Raw genomic sequence first — 12,276 nt, forward strand, 5'->3', positions numbered from 1 at the left:
TGTCGACATGTTGTGTAAAGTGTTTCTGTGTGTTTCATGTCTTCTTTTGCAATGCATTGTTATAAGCTTTACCCATATGCTTTTGAAACCCCTACTCCATCCTATTCTATGCTGTTGTGATTCTCTTTTTTACACTTTGATAGTGAATGTGACTGATATTCGATCCTTGTTATTTACAGCCTTATTTTTCTTTTGTAATTCAATAAACAAATTCTGCCAGAAATTGCTGATATGAAACTGATGAAGAAAATAATCCAAATAAATAAATGAAGAGCCAATTTAGCAAGTTACAGTATTGCAGTAAGGTACTGTTGCACTATCTAGACCGTTCATTTAACTGATCACCTCCATGGATAGGCCACCAAGGATAGGCCACATTCTAAAGTCATCTTCAAAAGAAGATCCCAACATTGTCATAAAAATTGATGGCTCAGATAAGTTTGAGTTTTATGCAATAAAACTAATGGCCATCCGATCACTGTTTGTATTTGTTTTAGATTTCATAAAAGTATTTGTATTTGTTTTGGGAAATGATTTATGCTCTCCAGTGTTTTGATAACCATGCGCTCCAACTTTTGTCGTGTAGTATTTAACGGGCTGTCAGAGGAATATTACGGTTCTCAAAAAGCACTTAAAGCCCTTAAATACTACATGACAAACAAGCGGAGCGCATATCAAAACATTGGAGCGCTGAAATCATTTCCCTTTGTTTTTTATTTCACAAAAGGAAAATTTTACGGTGAAATAGTTTATTATGCATAAGTTTTGCTCACAAATTTATTTTACAACAGTTTTACTGCAATTGGAACAGACTCCGAATAGAAGTTGGAAATTCAAAGCCAATTTCTGAGTCTGAGTTAAAAGACTTCAGATATTATTGAGGATCAATTTTCGATGCGTAAACCCTGATTTAGCGTTACTTGATTTGCATTTGTGAAATTGGTGTTGAAAATGGCATTGAGAGACAGTAGCTTGCATGCTAGAGTTCATCTAGATCCAATCATATATAAGATATTACCTTTCTTTAAATTCGTGTGATATATATAAGGAAAATTGGTGAGCTTAGCGTTGAGATGTATTCAAAGATAAGGCTTATATAGCAAAAGAGAATTAGAGATGTATTCAATTGGTTTGAGTGTTGGTGAATAGAAACCGTAGGCATAATGCAATTTTTGTTTTGTTTTAGGCCCTGTTTCTTTTCGATTTTGAGAATTAATTTGGAGTACAAAGCAGAATGTTAGACTCAATAGGGGTTGTGCCGGAATCTGCAACCTATTCTGATTTTTAGGTGTGTTCATTTTGGATTTTTTCATTTCAATATCAATTTTTGGCAACCCCCTCAACAGCTAAGAGATCCATTCGAGGAACACACTGACTAGTTGAAGTAATGAACCTCCCATATTGTATCGGGAGGCTCATTACTTCAATTGAGATAGTAAAAAATCATTTCATCCTTTTTTGTTGGAACCTTCATCGGTTCTCAAAAAAAGATAGCGAGAGAAATTATCCCTGGAATGGAAACTTTTTTTCATTCTGATTTACATGGAAACGGAATCAGAATAGGATGATGATTCTTGTCCCTAATTTCTGCAATTCAAACACAGCCACAGTGTGAGCAATGCATCGGTAGGGCATGACCTTATTGTGATACAATGAGGCACTCTCATTATGGCATTGTGAGTCCCACCTTTAATTGATCGATCTGAAGCCGTCCATCTGATAGGCTTTACTTTGGATCTGCTAGGACCCAAGATCACGCCAATCTCTAATCCAAACATCCGGTGATGTGTATTCTTTGTCATTCATCAAGATCTACATCGGATGTTAGGAATGGGTAATTGGCATGATGTTTTGGCCATTACGTATGCAAAGAAAAGCCTCCCTGTAGCGAACCTTAATTTTGGTCTAATTACCATACGAGAAATGATATTTCCACCCACCCCGTTTCTCAGCATTTTCACCCTTTTGCTTGATTATTATGAGAAATGATATTTCCACTCCCTTGTGCAGCAAGGAAAAGACAAAGTCGGTGGAATACAGTCATCCCTAGGAAAAAGACAACTACGGGTGCAATAAATTATTTTGAAGGAAAACGACATAAAAAGGGGGCAAATGTTAGAAAAGTATGCAAGTCATCAATATAGTCCCACATCGATAGATGTGAATGAAATTGGCAAGTATATAAAACATGATCTTTAAGAATTAACTGTGTTCGTTGAAAGGAGAGACGGTTGGCATCTCCCCTGACAGGGACGGGAACAGCCTTCGGGCTTACCTGTTACCTCACATGGTTAAGGCTTTCCATTTCGGTGGATCTTACCCAAATTTTTTAAACAACCTTAAGGTAAATTTTTTAAACAACCTTAAGGTATGCCCGGAGTCTTACAACTATGTTCTTTTAGAGGGATTTTTTTTTTTTTTGTATTTGTAGGGAGGAGAAAGTTTCTACTTAAATATTATCTCTGGAAAAAAACAGTTGCAGGCAAGAGAGCTTTGCCTTTCTCTCATCTTCTAGGCATTTTCACCTTGTTTCAAGTAAGGTCTCTCCGTATAGTCAAAGGTCCCTGTGTCCCCGCATGAGAACACATTTAATTTCACTGAAGATTATCAAGTAAAGGCCTCTGGAATTTCATATCTGTGTACATCTTTTTCTCTACGTTGTGTGATTTCTCAATGGCTTTGTTTGTTATCAAACCAAAAGTGAACTGAATTCTAAGCTTGAGAATAAGCTAAATATCCACCTTCAACAGAGGTTTCATTGCTACAGAATACAGTGTTCTTTTAGAAATCATTGCAAATTCACATTCAATATTTTACTTATTCTTTGACTCATAGGTTTCTTTTAGAAATCATTGCAAATTCACATTCAGTATTTTACATATTCTTTGACTGATATGTTTGCACATTGTTGATAAGTTTGGACTGCTATTGAATTGAATGGAGGGCTGTTTACCTACTCCTCCATTTCAAAGAAATGCACACACATCCATTTGATATCTGAGCTTCCATGCGGCGCACCTACATCACTTGGTATCGGAGCTAGTTTGCGTAGTTTCTTAACTCGTGCATATATCAGCTATGTAGTCACGCAAAAGCAAAATCTCACATCGGAAAAGCCAAATAGATGTGTACGGGTTAAAAGGTAACGGGCACCTGATGCAAATAAGAAGATATCAGACGGCGCCCAAATCAAAAGAAGATATCAGACGGCGCCCAAATCAACAGTCCGACAAAATTAAATTCCACAGTCCATTGAAGCATGCCAAAATAATTGCCCTATGGAAGTATCTAATTCGTTGGAAAGGCGTCCAATTCGAAGTCGGAGCAAGAACCTTATCCGACGTGCCAATTTTCACTCCATATGGTATCATCGACCTTGATCAGAACTCGTGGAAGAGTTCTTTTCGAGAGGGGGGTGGGGGGGATGATGCAGGTGCATCTCGCCATATCTTGAAGATCAACGGTCAAGATCGTTAGATCAGAAGATATCGGACGGCGCCCAAATCAACAGTCCACTTTGATTACTACGTTTCAAAAGAGTCATACTTAGTTTGTTTCTAATTAGGATTTGCTTTAATTCTTTTTTAGAAATTTCTCTTTATTGACGTCCAAAAGGAGATTTAGTTAGAGAGATTTTAGGAATTTTGAGAGTTTTTAATAGATTTTGTGTTACACCAAAATTAGAGTTAGAGTTTGACGTTTTCTTCTCCTTTGTTTAAGGACCCCTTAATAGTTAGGATTTTGGCCACAAAAACTCTATAAATGGCTATCCATTGTAAACTATTAAGAAGCTTTTTTTGAATAAAATTTTATTTGTCCCTCAGTTTGTCCCTCGAAATCGTCCCGCTGGAGACGTAGATAGCCACCCGCTACTATCGTTGAAGCCAAGCCATCTGTCACCTTTAGTTCAGCCATTAAAACTCCATAACAGTCCTTGACTTTATCTCCTTGGAACAACTAAATAACTTCCTTTTCTTGATTCCATTAACCATTCTTGAAGATCTTTAAATTCTTCTTATCTCAACCCATGTAACCACCTTCACAACAGTACCCCATTACCCACCTACCTTCCTTGATTGGGAAACCCATTCTTGATATTGTTAACTACCCTATATAATTTAGTACTCGAGTTTCCGCTTCTTCTATCCGCCCCTACGTTATTTGGTATCAGAGCATCGATCCGTTGCGCTGCCCCTACATTAGCACCCTCCCCGTAACAGCTACCTTGTAGGGGTGAGTTCTACCTGGGTCCCTACAAATGGTATCAGAGCTCAGGACGTGGTAGCCCCGGTTTGCCTCCGAGGGCGGATATGTCTCTCGGGGAAGATCTTGGAAACCCCGGTATAGTATCTCATGGTTCCCACGTTGCTACAGCGTGGAGAGGCGAGATTGTCCAAGTTGCTTCCGCGTGGGGGGGGGGGGGGGGAGGAGATTGTTGGGGTTCCATGCAAAAGCAAATCATCCCACATCGGAAAAAATGGAGGATGTGGATGGGTTAGAAGGGAATGGGCACCCTCCCTCTAACGGCTAGCTTTTATGGGTTCTACCCGGTTGAATTCCTAACAAGTAGTGTCAGAGGTGGGGTGTGGTAATCCCGAGGAAGATCTCTGCAACCCCTGTGTGCCTCCGAGGACGGGAAAGTCCCTCGGAGAAGATCTCGTAGTTCCATGTTACCTCCGCGTGGAAGGGCGAGATTGTCCATGTCGCTTCCGCATGGAGGGGGAGATTGTTGAGGGTTTCAACGCAAAAGCAAAATCCCACATCGGAAAATCCAAAGAGATTTGGATGGGTTATAAGGGAATGGGCACCCTCCCCATAACTGCTAGCTTTTAGGGGTGAGTTCTACCCTGGTCCCTACAAGTTATTAGTTATTCCCTATGATTGCCAATTGTAGACACGCCATTTTTCCAAGTTCGGATTGATAATAATTTTTTGGCGCGATGATGATTCCAATGATGAATCCGTGCTAGGGCAATTGATGCTTATGCTTGTGTTATAGTATCTCCAGCATGAGAACCGGGGAGTTTTGGCATTCCCTAGACAATAGAACCATGATCTATTATAGACATAAAGAGTAGGAGAGTTCCTGCACAGAAACCTTTGTTTGCAGCCATAGTCCTGAGCTTGTATATGTGAGATCCCTGAGATCGAGCCCAGAAAACATGCAAAACAGCAGAAAGCTAGCCAGATTCTGAGCCCAGTTGAACCTTTGGCTGAATTTTCGTAAATTCCTAGGTGTACGAAACTGATTTCGTATGTATGAATATGTATGAATATAATTTCATACATTTTAGAAATGTACGAACTTCTAGAAGTTTGGTAAAATTTGCTTTGTATGGAATTTGCATTCGTATGCTCCCAAAACATATGAAATTTGTGTACGAAATTCCAATCGAACGAAAATCAGATCTATAACCACTTTTCGAAATTTGTGCGGAAATTTTCCATTGCCCTAGTTCTAGAAAATTAGGGGTTGAAAATTTTTGCTAGAATTTTCGTGGTTCTTCCCTCCAAAGTTTTTCCTCCAAATTTTCGAAAAAGGAAACTCATGCCAAAGCTCGCCGGAATCTGATCGGAGAATTCGCCAGAAGAATTTCAAAGGAGACTAAGGTTCTAAAGGCCATGTCCAATTGCCATTCTTGAATTCTCCGTCGAATTGTTTGTGAGATTGATTGAGGAATCGGAGCGCCGCCAAAATTCTTGTCAAAGCTCCACCGATCTCGTCGTGATTTTCTCATCAAAACAGATTTCCATTTCATTTCATTTGAATTTCAAATTGAAAACAATCTAGATCTATGTGAAGATCTATAAACCTAAATCTCTAGGTCTTCACCTCAAATGTGTTAGATCTAGGTTAGGATTTTAAAAATAAGGTCATAGAATTCAAATCCTATTGAAATTCAAAAGAGAACTATTGAATTATGATGAATGTTTTCATAATTCCCAACTATTTTCAATGGAGTTCAATATAATTTGGATTCTAAAGAGAACCAGTAGGTAAGTCATTAGAATTAGGTTTCAAATAACTTCTATAACATCACTAGATTTTGGATCTCAAAGTTTTCAAAGAATAACTAAAATTTAATATGATTTTTCAACCTATTTTCGTATGAAAATATCTGTACAAAATTTAAAAATACATACGAAAAGTCAGTACTCCCGGAAAATTTCCAACATCCCAATTTAACCAAAATTTCATATGAAATTAATGCATATTCTGTACGAAATTACAGAAGAATTATAATTTTTCTTGAAATTTCATAACAATGATTAAACTAGTAAGGCTTTTGAATTCTTTTGCAAGATCTGATTCTTAAGACGAGGATTTCTTGGGCGGGAGTGGTGCCTAACACCTTCCACTCGTATAACCTAGTACGACCTAGAATCTTGGTAAAGCTCAAGCCTTATACAGAGTTAACAAAATGGACCTAGGCCCAATCCTAGGTGGTAACTCTACAGTCTTCATCAGATTAACTGATGAAGATCTTGATTTGATTTTCAAACTAAAAGAATTTCAAATCATTTCAAAAAACACCAATAAGGGAGATCAAATCATCAAATCTGTAGGGGAAGAAGCTACACCAATAGTGGTAACCATGACATCCCGAGAAAGTGTTGGTAAAATTTGGCAGAAATAGCTACTAGAAAACGGATTGATTCTGGTCCTGCAACTTCAGTCCCAGATACTAATCCATAGCACATGGAAATGATGCAACTCCTAGAGGTTTTGGCCCAAAATCAGTGAGCATAGCAAGAGCTGATCACGGAGATCCAAAATTTGACTCGACTGTTGGAAGAATGACTTTGCCACTTACTAGACCACCTTCATGGGTAGAGAATTATATATCCAAGAAGGGGAGCATGAAGAATTTGAGGCAAGAATGCTAAGGAGGGCAGCTCTACAGCAGAGTGTTCAACCACATAAGACCCATGATGGGAATCATGGATTTGTGGCTGACATCCTTGAGTTTTATTGGGAAAGGAAGCTATGGACTTACTTGACTGGATAGACAGAGTTCATGATGTGTTTGAACCCAAGAAAGTTCCTGTAAAGAAAGAAGTGCCCTTGGTTGGTGTGATGTTTATGTTGAGATAAAAGATTGATAGCAAGCTTTGATATACCGACGGAGGCAGATTGACTATCCACCAATTCAGATTTGGGAAGAGCTGAATAAGGCAATTGGGAAAAAATTTCTACCTTTTGGTCACCACCATAAGCTATATTAGAGGAAGAAGAGTTCTTGGACTACACTACCACCACCACACCCATCTCTAGTCTTTCTAATGTTGTTGACCACTCTATCTACCATGGATGTGATACTATGCCAAGACTCAAGGAACCCTAAACAAAGGCATCCGGTGCATGGGCAAAAGGAGGTTTATCAGGATGATGAGGATGGGAGCCAAGCGCAAGCGGAATGCCATGAAGTGGCGTAGCTGGAAGCACGAAGAACGAGTCGGGAATTGATTGCCTTCGATCTCCAATCGAATAAACCTTCGAATCCACAAAGGGTGCTCTTTGAATCAATAAAGAACAAGCTCTTTGAAAACCAACTTTCTCACTAGAAGAAAGGAGAAGAATTTCTCTATTTCAATAAACAAGCATAATAATCCCTAGTACATTCACGCAATTGATTTTATAGGAGAGAAACCTTACTACCCTCAAACATTTAGGGAAAAAGAAACTAACTAAAGAAAAGGCAAGATGCCTTGTTGGTCTAAAACAAGTAAATAGCAAGAATATTAAAAAAGTAACCTAACCCCTACTACAAGAAATAAAGTAAAAAGTGGATATGGACTATTTCTAAAAAGGTGAATATTTAGAGATGTGTTTCCTTGTATTTAGAGGAAATTTGGACTTTTGAATTTTCCTCTTTTTTAAATCATTTTCCTTTCTCAAATCGGTATCTTTGGCAACAAAGAAAGTGGGAGATGTGGCTACGTCAATCTCCTCCACTTGAAGAGAACTCGACCTCGAGTTCATTAGTAACGCTGTCATAGCATTTCCAACTTTAAAGACTTTATCACGTCGACGCTTGGCTCATTCTGTATTATACTTAGCATTAGCTTGATTGGCTTCTTTTGCTTCTTTTCGACCCCTTTATGTATTTCCTTCTCCTTCTCCTTCTTGGATTTGGCAAATGACTCTTTTACCGTCAAACATGATTGTCCCTCCACTTGAGAAGCTTTGGGGTCCTTCTCATCCGTAAAAGGTTGAAGGGCATAACTCTTGTTGTTATGGCGAACAATGAAGACATTCTCCCTTCCCTTGTGAATTGAATCCCTGTCAAATTGCCAAGTCCTCCCCATCAAAAGATGACATGTATCCATATTGATAGCATCACATAAAATTTCATCCTTGTAAGCACCAATTTTAAAAGGAATACGACAATGTTTAGTTACCTTCTTTTCGTTACCCTTTGAAATCCAACAAAGCTTTTACGGAGTAGGGTGCTTTTCTGTCTTTAACTTGAGCTTCTTTACCATGTCCCTTAACGTGTCATTCTCCATGCTACCTCCATCACTTATGATGTTGCAAACCCTTTCATTAACCATACGTTTGCATCTGAAGAGATTATTGTGCTGTGTAAACTCCCCTACTTTTGATGTGCACATAACATGTGCATCTCCAAGTATTGTTGTAGAGCACAAGTAGTAGGAATGAGATCTTCCGTATTTTCTTCCTCTTCATGCTCTTATTCATTTTCTTCATGTTAATCACCAACGACTATATTTGTAGTATGCCGACCACGTTTGGGACATTCATTGGATTTGTGACACAATTGGTTACACTTATAGGATACGATCCGTTGCTCAAACTGGGGCTCATACGGATCACGCAGTGGGATTTGGATCGTTGTCGAAGTGGATGACATATCTCACACCCTCTTCCTTGTGTTGGGAATGTTTGGGTAGACCTACTTACCCCAATAGGAAGATCTAAAACTGCCTTCTCTTTCGCTGTCGGAATCGCCATCTGCGATGTCTCTACCACGGTTTGACTCACGTAAAAATCCCTCTGGGACGAACGGTTGATCATCGTCTCAACTTGTTTTGCCATCTTTAGCATCTTTGATAGCACCCAAATCTGGTGGAGAGCGATTTGATCATAGATCACCTGATGAAGGCCTCCTTTTTAGCGTGCCATTCGTTGTGCCTCAGTCTCTGAAATATCATTCTTTGGACGAAATCCGATAGAACTCTTCTATATAATCTCGCACCGATCAATTACCCTAGCGACAATTTTGGTACTGTTGAAAGACTACCTGATCATAATCAATACGAAGAAATCTCTCACAAAGGATTTGAGGCATTTGTGCCCATGTCCAGATTGGTCGCTTTCCAATCCTCGTATATGAAAGTTGAAGTTGTCTTTACCATGCTGAAGCACCTCCCTTAAGGTTGATGGCCATGAGTTTTTTCTTTTTCTCCTCGGGTACCTCCATATAGTCAAAAAATCTCTCAACTGCAGCAAGACAATCGAGGAAATCTTCAATGTGGAGTTGGCCATTGAACTCGGGCAAATCCACCTTTTTCTGGCAATCAGGATAACCTTGTTGCTTGAGGCACTGGCTAGATTATATATAGAGCAAATTGTCAAATTTCATGGGGTGCCAGTGACCATTGTGTCAGATAGAGACTCTCAGTTTGGAAGTCAAAACTAGGGCAACTTTCATCGTGTTATGGGCACCACCCTGTCTTTTAGTACAACTTTCCACCCCAGACTGATGGCTAGTCTGAGAGGACCATTCAAACTTTGGAGGATATGTTGAAATCATGTGCTTTGGACCTGTGAGGTGCCTGGGATGATCATTTACCTTTGATCGAGTTTGCCAATGACAACAGTTATTAGGCAAGCATTCAGATGGCACCATACGATGCTTTGTATGGTAGGATATGTAGATCCCCTATATGCTGGGATTAGGTTTTGGAGCGCTAGCTCCTAGGTCCTGAGTTGATTTAGATCACCACAGAGAGGATTAGATTGATCAAAGAGCGTCTCCGAGTTGCACAGAGTAGACAAAAGAGTTATGTAGATGTGAGGAGACGTGACTTGTAGTTCCAGGTGGGTGATCTTGTATTCTTTAGAGTGTCTCCGACAAGAGGCACGGTGAGATTTGGAGTGCGTGGAAATCTAAGTCCGCGATATGTGGGTCCCTTTGAGATACTTGATTGAGTGGGAGTGGTAGCTTACAGACTTGCACTACCTCCTTCACTATTCGTTGTTCATGGTGTCTTTCACGTATCCATGCTTCGAAAGTGCCTTTCCGTCCCTAGTCGCGTGATCGAGCTAGAACCACTAGTACTGAAAGCTGGCCTATCCTATGAGGAGATGCCAGAGTGTATCGTTGCTCAAAGGGAGCAGGTTCTTCGTAGTCGTTCTATCCCCTTTGTCAAAGTCAAGTGGCAACACCACTCGACATATGAGGAAACGTGGGAACAAGAGGAGGATATGCAACAATGCTATCCGTTCTTGTTTTGATTAATTGTACCTATATATGTACTAGTTTTAGATATGAATAAGATAAGTGTTATTTGTTTCATTATATGCTTTGTTTTGTGTTGGCTTCTTTCAAATTTCGAAGACAAAATTTTTGTAAAGTGGGGAGAATGAAATGACCCAGTTTTGGGTTTAAACATTAATCCTAGGTGATTTAAAGAATAAGAGTGATTAGGTGATGAAGTGAAATTAGTGTTTATTATTTGCTTTGTTTAATTATTTAAGCTAGAGAGGTATTTTGGTAATTTCACTAGTGGCGCAAGTGTAATTAACAATAGGCCAAGTCTAATAGTCAAAGGCATTTTGGGTATTAGATATTAGCATGGCTGGGAGAGATAGAGTAGTGACTCTTTGAAATCCAAGTGCCATATCTCTCTCATGCAAGGTTATAAATCCATTTTAATTCATTTTAATTACGATAAAATTAAGAGAAAATGGGGAAAATTCAAAAAAAAGCACGCAAAAATTGGAGACAATATATGTTATTTGATTTGTGATTTGGAAGTGTTTTATACCAAAGTTTGATTGTAGAGAAGTGGAAAAAGAGAAGAGCTTTCTTAAAAATTGTAAGTTTAACCTTGTCTTTCTTGATTCTTTTGATTCCTGTGTGATTCACACTCATTTTTAGTAATTTTAATTAACTAAAAAGTTGTATATCATTTTGATCTAGTATAATTACATATAATTTTTTCTTGATTTTGTTTTGAATTGAGAAAGTTATAGCAGTTTTACTAAACTACAGTTTTAAAGACATTAAATGGTGATTTTCATATTTTCGGGTCACCTCCGGTGAGATTTGGCCGGATGGATTAAAAGAAAATATCCTGGAAATAATATGTAGAATAAATTTTATGTTTTTGACTTATCCCAGTTTTGAGTTTACAAATAGATACTCTAAGTTTAAGATTTCAGTTTTACTTGAAACCCTATTTCAAACATCAGATCAAAAAAGCTACTTTTCTGACAAGATTTGGCCAGAGGTGTCAACATGAAAGTTTATGAAAATAATTTAAATAACAACTTTTATGTTTTATGAGAAGCCCATTTCGAAATGTTTTAAGAGTTATAATTATTGTAAAATTTCAGTTTTGTAAGAAAAAGACAGATTTTAGGCATTTTGAAGTTTAACTTTTCTGGTCATTTTCAGTGGGATTTGGCCGGAATTGTCAACTAAACAGATGTTCTTTGGTTTATAATTTACAAGTTATATGTTTAGAAGTTTTTATAATTTATGAATTTGATTTGTATTTTAGAGGGTGCGAAAACCTAGTAATATGAATTTCTGCTTTAGTCCTACTCCCGAAGGGGGTGGGGACATCCTACGTCATAAAAAAAATGAATTTCTGCTTCAGGGCAGTATACTGGTGTTACTAGTATACCATGACCCCTCTGAAGTATACATGGTGCAGTTTTGGGGCCAGTACACAGGCAAGGCCGATAGATCACCACCCAGTATAATTATAGTGTACACTTAAAAGTGTGTTTTGGGTTTTGAATCGTGATTTCATCACCTTATATGACTTGTACTTGATGTTTAAGACCTAAGAAAGACATTGATTTGGAAAATCCCTATATTTTAGAGTTTCAAGAAGAAAGAGAGAAAGAGAAAAGGCAAGGATAAAGTGAGTCCCTGGTAAATAACCTAGTACCTTCCCGTGTTACATTATCTGTTATGCAAACCAAATGATATAAGCCATGTTTGATAATGGATTGAATGAATATAGTATATATATATACATATATATATATATGGGTGTACATATATATGGGTGTAC

General features: G+C 38.3%; 1 non-coding gene across 1 annotated transcript; it reads left to right on the forward strand.

Annotated features, from left to right (window-relative positions):
- Positions 1–2,208: 2,208 nt before the first annotated feature.
- On the forward strand, positions 2,209–2,331 carry LOC143891482 (U6atac minor spliceosomal RNA). Its single transcript, XR_013255364.1, has one exon. It is a non-coding gene; the product is annotated as a U6atac minor spliceosomal RNA (small nuclear RNA).
- The last annotated feature ends 9,945 nt before the right edge of the window (positions 2,332–12,276 follow it).

This window comes from Tasmannia lanceolata, unplaced genomic scaffold (assembly GCF_043159265.1).
Source record: "Tasmannia lanceolata isolate RefF3 unplaced genomic scaffold, GAP_Taslan_0.1 ptg000013l, whole genome shotgun sequence".
NCBI classification, from domain to species: Eukaryota; Viridiplantae; Streptophyta; class Magnoliopsida; order Canellales; family Winteraceae; genus Tasmannia; species Tasmannia lanceolata.